Here is a 16,197-nt window from a genome sequence, read left to right as displayed (position 1 = left end):
TAATTTTGCTCGACAGAAATTGAATTGCATAGTAAAATAACCTAACTTGACCCGAACTCACGTGTACACAATAGGTGCAGCCATTATGCTTGAGGCATGCTGGGATGCACAAATCAGGTCAAAATTACTCAGTAATCAAATAGATATCAACATGTTCTTATCTCTAAAATCATTTAATACTATCAATTAAAACTATATTCTCTTTAGCATTATAACTAAAGAAATATTCGTCCTAAGACAATATATACATGTAAAATTACATATGCATCTATAGAACATGACAAAATGTTAGCAACCACATGTAAATTACTGTTAACCTGCTTACTTTGCAGCCTTTTACACTTAGTCATACATTTAGTATTCTCATATCGAGTCACAACATATTCCTTACATAAACTTCATTTTTTTTTCCTTGGATAACAGACATAATAAACTGAGAAGAATTGAATATCATCTGAAGAAGAAGGAAGAAGACACACATGTGGCAAAGAAGATTTATTAAAATTGGGGATTCACCGCTTCTGGTCAGAGGAGTCGAAAAATATTAACAGAGTTATCCCGCTTTCTCCAAAAATTAAAATACAACTCCTACTAATTTGTACATACACTGCACTTAACCTGTTATGCAAATTAACACATGTTTCCGACTCTTGTTGATGCCCTGGCATAGTCTCCTACCCAGACAGTGATTCCTTAAATAATGGAAACCAAGGAACACACAGGCAGTTGAAAACCGAAACTTTGCTCTTTAATAAATTATGCATTCACCATGATTTTAGAACAGATGAAGACCTAAAATTGCACATTTATATATTTTCAATGTAAAAATGAAATGTAAACCCTTTGGGGAAAAATTGTAGGAAAATGATATTGTGTCTTTTTGTTTTGTTTCCTTTCAAATCAAGAGTGGGAAGTTTTCAGATACGCTTTTCGTAATTTGAGTCACTGCTACATTTGTATCTGGATTTGTAGTACAGAATCTATAATGCTGTTGTGTGATCTCTTGATAATATCAATTTATTCTATGTAATTACGTATTTGTACAATTTGTAAGAAACAATGAGAAATATTTAAATATATGTGTATTTTTCTTTGATTTTTCTTATGTTTTTTTAACAATGATTTAAAAAGAAAGTTTTAATGTTTGCTTATTTACCTTTTCTCTGTATATCATAATATTTTTTGCTATTTTTTGTTATAAGTTTGCAACACATTTACTTCAGTACTTGCACTTTAGAATAGAACATTCTTGATAATGTCTAAATAAAGATTTCATCGCATGAATAAACCATGCATCGAAAGGCTGTAATACATGCTCCCGTATAATTTGCAATACAGTATAAGAGCTCAAAAGTCAATTTAACAATACAAAAGAGCAGAGCAAATACTGACCTTCAAACCATCTGAGATGGGATCAGGTGCAATGTCAACCACTCACATCATCAGTGCTCCTTGTCATGTTTGGGAAAAATCCCGGAAAATCCGTCGACAACTCAGTGCGTAAATGATGACCTAAATATTAAGACATTGTGGCTTTCGGTTTATTTCTGTTTTCATGTGGAAATTAAGTTCATAAAGTACGTGTATATTATCAATATTCTATAACTTTTCAATATCCAAAACATATTTAATGTATTCCGACGCAGAGTAAATAGGGAGAGCCAGTTTTAGTTCACATCATTTCCCATACGAAAAAAACACTATTAAAATTCAATTGGTGTATAAACTGACCCTCAATTTCAATTAATCACTAGTTGAATTTTTGCCATGCAAATGAGGGAGATTTCAGCTCATTTGCATAGAGTGGACTACTTTTGAATGCTCCTGTATATTCGTGGCAGTTGACTGCTAGTGGAATACTCCTCTATTTTCTTTGCAGTGGACCACTAGTTGAATACTCCTTTATTTCTTATTTCTGTCTTGATTTTTTTTCTTTTCGATCATGACAAAGAGCATACAGAGGGTTGAAAAGATTGACAGGGGATGCCCACTCCCTCTTGGCACCTGATCCTACCTCTGATGTCCGAGATTGACAGGGGAAGCTCACTCACTCTTGGCACATGATCCTACCTCTAATGTCCGAGATTGACAGGGGATACTCACTCCCTCTTGGCACATGATTCTACCTCTGATGTCTGAGATTGACAGGGAATACTCACTCCCTCTTGGCACCTGATTCTACCTCTGATGTCTGAGATTGACAGGGGATGCTCACTCCCTCTTGGCCCCTGATTCTATGTCTGATGTCTGAGATTGACAGGGGATACTCACTCCCTCTTGGCACCTGATCCTACCTCTGATCTCGGAGATAGACAGGGGAAGCTCACTCCCTCTTGGCCCCTGATTCTACCTCTGATGTTTGTTTAGGTCCGTGTTTGTCCTGTTTCCGATTGGTGTTGTGTTTAAATAGATTTTTAAGCATTATTACTACAGAGGAATATTGATGCTCTCTACATGCAAGAAATATTTTTGGTGGCGTTTAACATAATGATGTAGACGTGCGACTTTTTTTTTATATAAACATGCAATATGATTATTGTGTTGACGAGCGGGTTATCAATATTTTTCAAGAAAATAAATTGGATTCTAAAATTACTGACAAACGCCTTTATGTGATATTATAAAAGAAATATCTAGCAAATTATGGTGAGATTCAACGTATTGATTGTACCATGCAAGATACATTTGAAGATATGCAACCTATTCCCGTAAACAAGCTATATAATTATATGATATGCGAATGCAAAATTCGTGGAAAATCTTACCGAATTCACAGCTTTATTGTTACTTGGCCGTATACGAAATTATATTTGTATAATGTGATAAATATTCTGGTACTTTCTAACGCTCGAAATTCTGGTTATAAGAACATACATTTCTAATTTTCATTGAAGCTATCACATCCATTAAATAAATCAAACATTTCAAAGGAATAGCGTTAAGAACTAATTGTGACGTTTGGCACGAAATAATGCATCATGACCCGACTTAGTAGTAGACAAATGGCGACAATAATGCAGAAATATATAACATTGGCATGCCTGTATATGGAGTTGCATTGGATAAAAAATTGAATACATATCGAAAAAAGGAAAGAAAACTGTATCATCTGTTCATCATTAATAGATTATCTATCCTAAAAATTACTGTTAAAATTCAAGTTACAAATTCCGACGTGATCATCTTGAAAAAAGTTTGGCAAGCTGGCTGTCATTTGACAATTCCAAACTGAATTTTAAAAAAAATGTAATGTATGTTGGAATAAAAAAAAGCAATCTCGCGATATTCGAATGTTAAATTTGAAGCGGGTTCCCAAAGGTGTAATGGGTACCGCAATGGATTTTGACGCTGGCGACCCGGATTCGATCCCCCGTGTGTCCGATTTTTAAAATCACTTTTTCAGTTTGATTTTACTTTTTTTTTTCTGAATCGGACGGAAGACCTCTCGTTGCTCGCAACGAGTTTCGTTTCTAGTTATGTTCCCCAAACGGAGTTTGGGAACATATTGTTTTTACTCTGTTTCTTATTATTATTATTATTTTTTTTTTTCTTATTTGTTCTCCGGTACTTTTTTGTCCGCGAGTGTTCTCAGAAACTGTTCACCCAACTGACCTAAAACCTTTTTAGGGTTAATAGGTGTGTAGTGTAGGTGTGCGGAACGAAGGTCATTTTGCACGCATACGCCTGCACGTGCGTGCGCGTGAAATGAGTGAATTGACTGATATACTTAATATAGCTATAACTTTTACATTTTTTGATGAAATGCTTTGAAACTCATTACATAAGGATATATTAAAAGTGTTAATAATATCACACTGTCAAATTAGCACAAACTCATGTGCATGCACGTGCGCCTTGCTCTGATTGGCTGAAACAAAAATCTCAATATCTCTTTTGTTTTCCGACGAAATGCTTTGAAATTTTTAACATTGTCATGAATTAGGATATCCTACAAAATAATATGGAAAAAAATTCATGAAATCACACGCATGCACGTGCACTGCAATCTGATTGGCTGAAGCTTTAAATGGCTATATCTACTTTGTTTTTTGACGAAATGCTTTGAAATTTAAAACATAGTCATACATTAGGATGTCCTGCAATATGATGCACAAAAAATTTCAAGAAATCACGCGCATGCACGTGTGCTGCAATTTGATTGGCTGAAACTTTAAATGGCCATATCTCCTTTGATTTTTGACAAAATGCTTTGAAATTTAAAACATAGTTATGCATTAGGATATTCTACAATATGATTTAGAAAAAAAGTCTTGAAATCACGTGGATGCACGTGTGCTGCAATCTGATTGGCTGAAACTTGAAATGGCTATAATTCCCTTGGTTTTCAACCAAACAGGATGGGATTTAGAACATAGATAGATATAAGGGCCTCCTACAAGAAGGTTTGGTCATCATGCACGTGCACGCACGTGCATGCATTTGGAACGAGTGAAATTGAAAATACACTAGAATGAGTGATTTTTAATACTTTTGGACTAAATGCTTTCATATAAAGTATATTTTAATATATAGAAAGTCTAGACAAGATTATATGACCATTATGCACGTGCATTCACATGGGCAGGCGTGCAATGTTAAAATTTGAATATAATTGGAATCCTTTTGGGAAAACGTTGTTAAAGTCAAAAATGCACAGATGTTGTCTTATTTAATAAGCCTTATAGAGAATATGGCACCAAAAGGGAGTTGGGGAGCGTTTGGGGAACATCTGTAACGGTTCCCGTTACAATTAGCACTAGTTATTATTCTTTTTTCTTCTTATTTCTTCTCCGGTACTTTTTTGTCCGGAAGTGTTCTCAGAAACTGTTCACCAAACTAAGTTAAAACCTTTTTAGGGTTAGTAGACATGTTGTGTAGATGTGCCGAACGAAGGTCATTTTGCGCGCATTCGCATGCACGTGCGGGCGCGTGCAATGAGTAAAATGACTGATATATTTAATATGGTTGTAACTTTTATATTTTTTGATAAAATGTTTTGAAACTCATTATATAAAGATATATAAGTTGTGTAGATAAGATGACATGGTCAAATTTGCATGAACTCACGCGCATGCACGTGCGCTTTGCTCTGATTGGCTGAAACAGAAATCTCAATATCTTTTTTGTTTTATGATGAAATGCTTTGAAATTTATAACATAGACATGCATTAGGATGTACTACAATATGATATATAAAATTTTTCATGAAATCACGCGCATGCACGTGCGTTGCAATCTGATTGGCTGAAACTTTAAATGAGTATAACTCCCTTGGTTTTCAACCAAACAGCATGGGATTTACAACATAAAGAGACATAAAGGACTCCTACAGGATGGTATGGTCACCATTTACATGCATGCACGTGTGTGCACGTGCGCTTTGCTCTGATTGGCTGAAACAAAAATCTCAATATCTTTTCTGTTCTTTTACAAAATGCTTTGAAATTTAAAACATAAGCATACTTTAAGATGTCCTACAATATGATGTATAATAATTGTCATGAAAATACGCGCATGCACGTGCGCTGCAATCTGATTGGCTTAAACTTTAAATGGCTATAACTCCCTTGTTTTTCAACCAAACAGGATGGGATTAAGAACATAAACAGACATAATTGACTCCTACAAGAAGGTATGGTCATCATGCACGTGCGTGCACGTGCAAATGAGTAAAATAGTGTAGACAAGATGATATCGTCATTACGCTCATGCAATCACATGCGCACGCCTGCATTGCTTAAATTTGAAATACTTGGTATACTTTTGGGAAAACGTTTTTTACGTCTTAAATGCATAGATTTTGCTTTCTTTAATGAAACTTACAGGGAATATGGCACGAGAAGGGAGTTGGGGAGCGTTTGGGGAACATCTGTAACGGTTCCCGTTACAATTAGCACTTGTTTATTTTATGGACAAATTAGAAGAAAACTGATATGTGTTATAAAAAGTCTTTTCATCTATTAAAAGACTGGGGTGTCTTTTTCTCTATAAGTAAATTATTTCCTAAGAAATTTGCGGGCCATTTGGCATTACTTGTCCTATTTTGTACTTTTACTGATAAAATTAGAATTTTTTTAACTTTTGTTACTTTCGCAAAGTTCAAACATTCAGTTATACAACGACATTTTTAAAAGTTGTGGGAAAACTATCATTACCTTATTTTAGCGCAAAGTTAAACCGTTGTGTCTCTTTAAGTGACAGGTGTATATATTTACCTAATTTAATACCATTTAATACTATGACCGTAATGTCTCTTTAAGTGACAGGTGAATATATTAACCTAATTTAATACTATAAATGACTGTCTGTGGATTCTTTTTTATACTTCCTTCTCTCTCCACACGACAGAAAATAAATATTACGTGGGATTTCTCACTGAATTTTCCAACCTCTTTCTTTACATTCCTTATTTCTTTTGCTAAATCTATGTATCAAATTATTCATCATTATTAATCACAGTTCCATCTAATTTATATTGATTTAAAGGCCCCGCTTTATACTTTATACCGGGAAATAATTTACTCCAAATGTTTTAATCCTTTAGACTATTGTTACGTCATACTCTAAAAATGACGTCATGTCTACAGAGAGCCCTGTCAAGTCGCCATGATATATTTAACCATTGAAGAAGATACAATTCAAAAGTTAAGAGCCTTAGCCAACCGTAATGAGTTTAGTGTTAGATAAAATAGTTTACTTATACTATATACATATATTTCTTTTGTTTTAACACGAGGAAATATACGCATCTACCGGAAATGGCGAGGACAGATTTGTCATGCTAGAATGAATGGCCAATTCATTACCGAAGCAAATCTGCTTGGAGTTTGGGACCAGCACCTGATGAGAGTTCCCTATCAAAATTACAGGCATTTCAGTCGACATCTTTTAACTTTCTTGCATCTTTTAAAATCGTAATCATCCTATAGCACAAACCAACTTTTGCATTTTGCTTAGTTCCTTCCTGGTCATTTTCTTTATTTAATTTTGGTTTTCATTTAATTTATATTCAAACGATGTATGTGCCTATCTGTTTGCTAATTATTCTATTAAATGCCTAGGTTAATATTCCTGTATGCTTATCACGTTGTAAAAGTATTATTGCTACTTTTAAAACAATATCTAAAATTTAATTGTAATCGGTGTAATCAGCAATTTCTTACGATAATTCAAGCTAAATAAAAAAGATATGACAAAAATAATTTATTTCACAGCCCCTTGTGGTCATTTTAAGACTAAATTTTGATACACATAAACACTTTCCAAATATGTATTAAACCCCCTTCTCGTTTTAATTTATATTAAATCTATAATTTATGTTCAACAATTGTTGAACACAGTCACTCCCTTTTTGTTGCTATCTGCAATTTTCCTCAACTCATCTTTATGTCTTCTTTTAATTATCTTGACATTTAACTCCATGTATGATCGGCCAAGAAATAATTGGGCAAGCAAAAAAAAAAAAACAACAACAAACAAAGAGCATCTAAAACACTATTAACTACAGTAAAATACTATTGAAATAATACTCAGCCTCCTCCCTCGATGAATGATTTTTTACTGACCAGTTTACATTGATTTCTATGTTACTGTACTAATTCTTCTCTATTTTGTTTTTTAATCAGTAATCACGACTTTTTTCTTATATAACTGTACTGACTCTTGTCTATTCCAATTCACGCAATCTATATAAGTTTTACCATGCAAGACTAATACATGTATGATAAATCATATTTAAAATTGATTTGCGTTCACAGTCGCGGAATATTAAATTTTATCACACAGAATTACAATTTAAGTTATTTAAGATATTTAACGGGGAATTAAAGATAATTCTTTTGATAGACGCTGTGAACACGTTTGTAAAGTTTCTATCATCTGGAAAAAAGGTGTTAACCTCAGCAAAAATGTTTTTCTTTTTAATAAAAAGTTAAAGGAAATTATTATGTAGGAGAAACATGGGGGAATTATAGATTGAAGGCTTGAATGGCTTGAATGGCTTCCATGTGTGGAATCTACAGGGAAACCACTGAGACCTGTTTCCACGGTTTCTTATATTGGTGAACCTATGAAAAACCACAGGTTGATTGTTTCCATGTCAGAAATCTACGTGGAAACCAATATGTGGTTTCGATAAAATGGAAACTATATGGAAAACACTGATGTCACGATTCTCGTATGTTTCCATCGGGTTTCCAAATTTGGGAAACCTGGCTTTTCATGAAGTGAATGTCTCTCTCTTTTTTTTGCTTAAAATGTGTGTACCATAGCAGAAAAAATGATAAAAATACTTCGTGTATTGAATATATTTCTTTCAGACTGAATATAAATCAAAAAAAAAGTTGTAAATGGAAAATCAGTCTCAAATATTTTATAATATTGTTATTATCATATTTGCCATTTACGTTGTTTATATTGTTCCGTTAAAAGAAAACCTTTCTTGCTCATTTTATTTCAATTTATTTTTCGGAATTAGGATTTGGACTTTTGTTCTGTTCTGGTAAGTTCACCTAGAAATTGAAAGAAAGATGTTTTCAATTATTTTACTGCTTTTCATGACTATATCACAAGTCAGAACGGGTTCCTTGTTAACCAGTACTAAGGGTCCGAACAGTGCAGCTTTGATCAACGAGAAACGTGACATCCAGGAAATCGACGTCCTCCGTCAGCTCATCAATCAAGAGACCCTCATCCGGGTATCTGTTGTCAATGACGTCAAGGCAGTAGTCGATGACGTCACTTCTGTAAATAGAAGCTTGGCGTCTACAGAGACGACTGTCGCCACTCTTTTGCAGACGATAGAAACGTTAAAAAGAGAGGTTGCTTCCCTTAGGCAAGACGGCACTTTAGCGCAGAAGATAGAAAAATTAAAAAGACAGATCGACACTTTAAATCAAAACAACTCTTTACAGCAAGCCGTGGAAGCCGACAGAACTTTACAGAACACGGTAGAAGTATTGAAAAGAAATTTCAACACGCAAAAGCGGGAGGACAGGGAAAAGTTTGATAATTGTCAGAAAAGATTACAGGAATTTGATAAAATTTGATAAAAAGTTCAAAATTATAACAGATATCTATCAGTATCTTGGAACGTTCGAAAAAGGTAATTAATTTTTCTCTCCCCCTTTTTTTATCTCTCTCTCTCTCTCTCTCTCTCTCTCTCTCTCTCTCTCTCTCTCTCTCTCTCTCTCTGTCTCTTTGTCTGTTATTTTATTGACTATCTGGATTAAAATATTTATCTTCTCATTCAGGTTTAAAACTAACAAGGGATTGTAGAGACCATTATTTACTTGGACACACACACGGATTTGTTAAGGCAGCACATGGACCAGAATTCGGCGAATTAAGACTTTTTTATAATTAGGTTACACTAATAAATCGGAAAAGTCAAGCATAAAACTTTTGTTATAATTATGCATTCTATAGACTTCAATGGGACTTATACTACATGAAGCACTTCGCCATGACGTCACCACGTGACGTCTATAATTAGAAAATATGCCTTAATGAAAAAGTGAAAAGTTCAACACTACCCCGGGGATAATTAGTATCAATTTGTAATAATAATTATGTAAAAACATCTCTGTACCATGAAAAGTGCTGCTAGAATCCTACTGTCCTATCACAGAAATAATTATTCAACACTTTCTGACGAAACCTTCCCAAAATTTTTATATTTTGTTCATAACATCGAAAAAAATGCATTAATTCCCGTAAACCATACGATTCTAGCAGCACTTTTCAAAAACAATAGAATAAGAACTTTAGATAGAAACAAAAATTAAGTTTCAAAGTGTGCAGCGTAGTGTTGAACTTTTGAATCTTATTGTTACGAACGACAGAGGAAAGGCTGATCGGCAAGTAAACACCCTCCCTGTAACGCCAATGACTCCTACTGGATAGGTAAATCATATACAGTTATAGAATGACTACAGAGGACATAGCAAATTTACAGCTCCCCAAAGGGTTAGGGTTCCAGATGCAGAAATATTTTCCTTCCTCGGGAAATCATTAATTTTCTATTTCCATTGTACTAATTGTAAATATCTTTTGTTGCTTTAAAGGATGATATTTATTAACAGTTTTACTTTTTAAGTAAAATTGATTACAATTTATTTAAAATACAATATATAACGATTTCCCTACTTTGATTTCAAAACATGTATGTTCATTACAACATACACTACACAGTTACAAATTTCTTCATACCTTCACAATCATATGTTGAATTATATGAAAACATAAAAAACATGTTTTGCTTTATTAATTCTTTATATATTATACGACGATAAAATATTTAAGGAAATGACGTCATACATCAACTTACCAAGAGAAGGAACTCCTCCCTCTACGTATCTATCACACTAACTAATGGGACAAAGCTCTATGAAGTATACAACCAGTTCTCTGTTACTGACGAAATCAACAAATACAGACTTGTTCTTGGAGGACCAGCTACTGGAACACTGGGTAGGTAAAAGAAAAAGAATGTACGAATGGAGACCAATAAGGAGAGAGAGAGAGAGAGAGAGAGAGAGAGAGAGAGAGAGAGTTTAATTTCTTCTAACAGATAGACAAATGCTTACTCTTTTTCTTAGAATCAACCCTATTGTTAGGTTATTATTGAGGGGGGGGGGGTAATGTGTGAATATTGATATTTCGAAATTCAATTTTTCCTTGTAATTTGATTGATTGATTGATTGTATATTGTTTAAAGTCCCTCTCGAGAATTTTTGACTCATATGGAGACGTCACCGTATACCGGTGAAGGGTTTCAAATTTTGACTTTTACTCGGCACTCAGGGTCATTGAGCAGTGAGGGATGTTTATTGTGCAAACGCCTGCCGCTGACACGGGGTCTCGGTTTATTAAGGTCTCATCCGAAGGAACCACAACTTTCACTTCAAAGTGCCGAGTGCTTGGCGAAGGAACAGTTGCTACCCATTTTAACGACTAGGTCAGTCGCGGCCGAGATGCGAACTCACGATCTCTCGATCATGGAGCGAGCGCTCTACCGACTGAGCTACCGTGAAGGATCCTTGTAATTTAAAAATCGACGGTTCATACTATATGAACCGATCAGTAATAAATTGCTAAACGTATTGGCGAAGGATATCACGTCATAAACACTACGTGTACTTGTAGGTAATTCTGTCAGATATATAACTCATTTGTAGAATTTAGGTGTTGAATAATAGCTGATTTAAAAAAAAATCTTGTATTTGAAATGTAATTAATTACAGTCAATAACAATGACTTTTTGTAATTATTCCGCTGATATGTTAAAGTTAAAAATAGAGGATTTAAAAAACCAATACAACAATAAAAATTAAAAAAGAAATTATTTACATAAATTACATCAAGTTGCACAAATTTGAAGAAGTCCTAATGATTAATGTGCTGATAAAATGGAAAAAAAAAACCCTATTGTTTCCTGTTAATTAACTTAATGATGTGCACCCCCCCCCCTAAAAAAAAATTGAACTGTTATTTTCTAATATTATATCAATTTATTGGTTCATGACATTATAGCTTGAATATCCCTTCTCTATATATACGCATTTCAATGTTCAGAAAAAGAATTCACATGAAAGAAATGATAATTAAATTCATTGACGTAGACCGCAATGCGCGGTAGTTAGAGCCGCAATCTAAGGAATCGATCTTTACGTCGCGGGTTCCATCACACTGTTGGAAGAGCAGGCTGGTCCTTCGGACTAGATCGTGTAAACAGTAAGTGCTGGCACGAAAAACACCTCTCACTGCTCAATAGCTCTGTGTAACATGTATTATAGAACAAATGTTCTAGCTCTCAACCGGCCAGTGATGACGTCACTATATGAGTGAGAAATTTTTGAGAGGGACACTAAACAACGAACAATCAATCAATCAAAATTTTATTTCTGTTAAGGTTTATCATCATGTATGTATGCAGTCAAAATAAAAAAACAAAAGACATACAGCAGAAAAGCAAATATTAAATGAAAACATTCTTCATCTATTGTAAATGATGGTAATACAATTTAAAGCAATTCAAGTTTATTGCAAAATAATATAGATGTTTTTAGCTTTAAATTGTTAAATTGTTTTGTTAAATAATGATGATCTAATCTGAAATAGGTGTTCATGTTATATTTGTCTTTGATAATTTTTCAGGTGACTCTATGCTAGACACCGGTTATTCTTGGAGAGATCTGTCTGGGATGTCCTTCTCCACCCTCGACAGAGATAACGACGCGTGGTAACTGTGCTGCTGAAAGTAACCGTAGAGGAGGCTGGTGGTTTAACTACTGTGCCGACGCCTTCCTTAACGGTCAATGGTCCCCGGGGTCCTGGATCAACTCGTGGAATCCTACAGTGAGAGATAATAAACAGATAAAGGAGACTTTTATGATGATCAAACCTACCTAACTTTTCATATATTTGTATCCATACTTGTTCACGCATGATATGAAAAGTAATATACTTTTACTATAGATGATGAAAACTTTATTTTTAGACATAATGGTGGTTTCTATAATAAATACATGGTAACAAATATATAGATATAATGTTATTATGTGTAATGAATTTATTAAAAAGTCCTAATATGTATTATGTTTAAGATAGTGTTGTACATGTAACATTCATTACTAAAAAGAAGAAAATCGCATTTAGTATTGTTACATAATAAAAGTTTTGTTTTTATTTTATCAATTGTCGTTTTATAATTAATAGTCTAATGATATAAAGTATGTTAACAACAAAGACAATGTTTTTTTAATACATTCCTTGAATTTCAACTGATCCCCGTGAAAGGTCACATAACTGGGTAGAAGTAGTATCCATCATAATTAGAATTTCATTCAATTACAATTTATAAATGATGTAGAGATGATGATTACGTAGATTTTATTTTCAAACACCAATATTACTCGTTACTTGTACGTGTTCTTTGTATATACAGTGTACGGAAAATGCTGCATGTAATGCAAAACTAATGAATTGGAGAACAAAGGATTATATGATTTATTTTCATGACATTAACTTTGAAGGCCTTTGCAGAGAAATGTCAGAAGCGAAAATCAAATTTCCCGCACTTCTTGAGCAGTTTGAAGTCTTATAAGCTACCGTCAGAAACCTTAACGTCACATTGACATATATTTGAGTCTTTTAGACAAAAATGCTACAGATCCCGTGATGCAAATGTTGTTCATTTTACGGCGCTAAATTTTGCGCACGGATAGGGATAAATTTTTCTACTTTCCTGCATTGTTTAATAAACCACCTGTCCTTTCCTAGTTTGAGAAATACTCTTTAACAACCTGTATATTTTATCCCCCAGACCCATAATCGTCCATTGAAACCTAGTTAAATCGTTTTTTTTAATTAAAAAAAAAATCGGGGGGGGGGGTCACAAGAGAAGCCTATAAAGGGAATGGAGGCGGATACAATATACAGGTTGAAAAAAGAATATATCTTACATTTTGGAATGAAAGGTAATTGATAGTTCAATGCTGAAATGAAGAAAAATATATCCCCAACGTTGACAAAAAACGTCGTTAACTACTCAATACTTACTTTACGAGATCGGTTGCGTTTTCATCAATAACTAAAATATAAAACATAACAATACAGTTTCTGTGGCTAGAAGTAGATACATGTTGCAAGGCTTTTAAATTATAAATGTATTGTAGACAAAATTGATAAGAGGATTGAAAGAAAAAAAAGGTACAGTTTCAATGCGGGAGGTATAAAAATAAAAATATTCGCATTTATTTTTTTTTTTATATCTTTCAAAAATATGTTTAATTATAAATCATCTTACAAATATTTAATGCCCCCCTACTCCCAAGGATTTTTTTTAAAGAGGGTAAATATTTACAAACTGTTACCCGCGTTCAATGAAATGGCTCTATTGTACTGAATTCTAGTCATGTCATATCTAAAGACTATTGGTTCTAGTCAATTGATAAGTAAAATTAGCTCGTGTATAAAGGAAATAATGCCACTTTGTGTTCTTATCTTGCTGATATAAATGTTAATATTGTCTGGAGTATTATAAGACTTTATTCACAGTCTGAGAACGTCTTGCTTACCATAAAGTTGGCATGATAACAAAAAAAGTATATTTCTGACGAAGTTTTAGAATTCTGCCATTGACACATGTGTATCATCTTCTCCCTTCAGTTCTTCAGGTAATTCTTTAACCGGATAAGACATAATGACTGATTGTGACACAATGCAATCAAGATAGATGACTTAGATATGGTTTTATAGACTTATTGAGACACAATGCAATCAGGATTGATGACTTAGATATGGTTTTATTGACTTATTGTGACACAATGTAATCAAGATTGATGATTTAGATATGGTTTTATTGACTTATTGTGACACAATACAATCAAGATTGGTGACTTAGATATGGTTTTATTGACTTATTGAGACACAATGCAATCAGGATTGATGACTTAGATATGGTTTTATTGACTTATTGTGATACAATGCAATCAGGATTGATGACTTAGATATGATTTTCCTTACGTCGAAGTTATGATAAATGGAATAAACATAGATTATCAATGCTGTAGTTATTCTTTCTAACTGATAGGTTTAATCTTGCTCGACAAAAATTTAATTACATATTAAAATAACCTACATGTAACTCAACCTGAACTCACGTGTACATAACGGTGCAGCCATTACGCTTGAGGCATGCTGGGATGCAAAAAAATTAGGTCAAAATCACTCAGTAATCAAACAAATATCAACATGTCCTTATCTTCAAATCACTTAATACTATCAATTTAACCATATTCTTTATATCATGATAACTAAAAAAATATTCGCCCTAAGACAATATATACATGTAAAAATACAGATGCATCAATAAAACACGACAACACTTGTGTACCCACATGTAAACTACTGTTTATCTACTCACTTTGCAGCCTTTAACACTAATTCATACATTTAATATTCTCATATCGAGTCACAAGATGTTCCTAACATAAACATAAATCTCGTTCCATAGATACAAGATGTAATAAACTCTAAGGAAGGATGTAAGGAAGAATGAGGAGATAACGAACATATTCGATATCAAAGTATAATATAATATCACCTGAAGAGAAAAGAAGAAGATGACACACATTGGCAATGGCAGATTTAATAACTTGGAAACTCATCTCTTCTGGTCAAGGAATCGAAAAATATTAATAGAGTTATCTCGCTTTCCCCCAAATAAAAATCTACCCCCTTCTAATTCGTACATTAAAGTCAAATGAATAAAACTGAGTCGGAAAAAAAATTGCTGAAACAATGTTAGAAGGACACATTCTATTATATTTTCCAAAGGTTAGATAAATGAATTAGAAAATATTATTTTTAAATTGTTGTAGGCTAAAGAAAACTGACGGAACACATTGACAGTATAACGCACTCAAATCGTGTTATAAAATAATAATTTACTTAAAGCAATAAAATGATAAATGAATGTATTCAGAGAAAAGGTTTTCGTTTTTTAAAGCCTTATGATTTTGCTAAATTTCGCCTCAAGCATGTTTTTTTTCCGTTTAAATTAACACAGACGCGAAAATGTGCGTAATTTTGATAATGACCCAGAGACCAAGAAATATACAGGTAGTAGAAAACCGGAAGTTTCCTCTTTAATAGATTAATGTATTCACCGTGATTTTAGAACATAGGAAGGAAAAAAGAGATTTACACAATAGAATCGTGTCACACCAGACGTTCACTCACGAAGTGGGACACAACTTTGGATGTCTTGTAAGTATGCCATTATAAATACGTCCACCGTGTTCCACCGCGGGTCTCACACCTAACTTTTGCTCACAATGTGGGACACAAATTTGGCTCTACGGTTTATTATTTCACTAACATATTCCTAACCATTGACAACATTTGTTGACAAACAGCTGACTATAATTTGATGCATATATAATAATATTTAAATTTCCTAGAAAGTTCCCCTTTGATTCTTTACAAAATAAAATGTAGTTCATTTTCTCATGAACTACATTGCCTATGTACCACGAATAAGCATGAATATCTCGATTGTTACGTCACAACACCACAGTTGACGTCAAAAAATATAGTGCTCATTGTTATGCCTTAAAATGACATTTGAATGGCGTAAATTTATGGCAAGTCGACAGAAAAATAATGTAAATATAAGAATGAACGCGCTTCATG

General features: G+C 33.5%; 1 protein-coding gene across 4 annotated transcripts in view; it reads left to right on the top strand.

Annotated features, from left to right (window-relative positions):
* LOC134271512 (fibroleukin-like) overlaps positions 1-16,197 on the top strand; it is a 253,551-nt gene that overhangs the window by 101,204 nt on the left and 136,150 nt on the right. The window lies entirely within an intron of this gene.

The sequence above is a fragment of the Saccostrea cucullata genome, unplaced genomic scaffold, assembly GCF_032062105.1.
Source record: "Saccostrea cucullata isolate Sc308-1 unplaced genomic scaffold, CSIRO_AGI_Scuc_v1 ctg352, whole genome shotgun sequence".
NCBI classification, from domain to species: Eukaryota; Metazoa; Mollusca; class Bivalvia; order Ostreida; family Ostreidae; genus Saccostrea; species Saccostrea cuccullata.
Note: the sequence above shows the minus strand (reverse complement) of the source record. Positions and strands in the feature narration are given on the sequence as shown.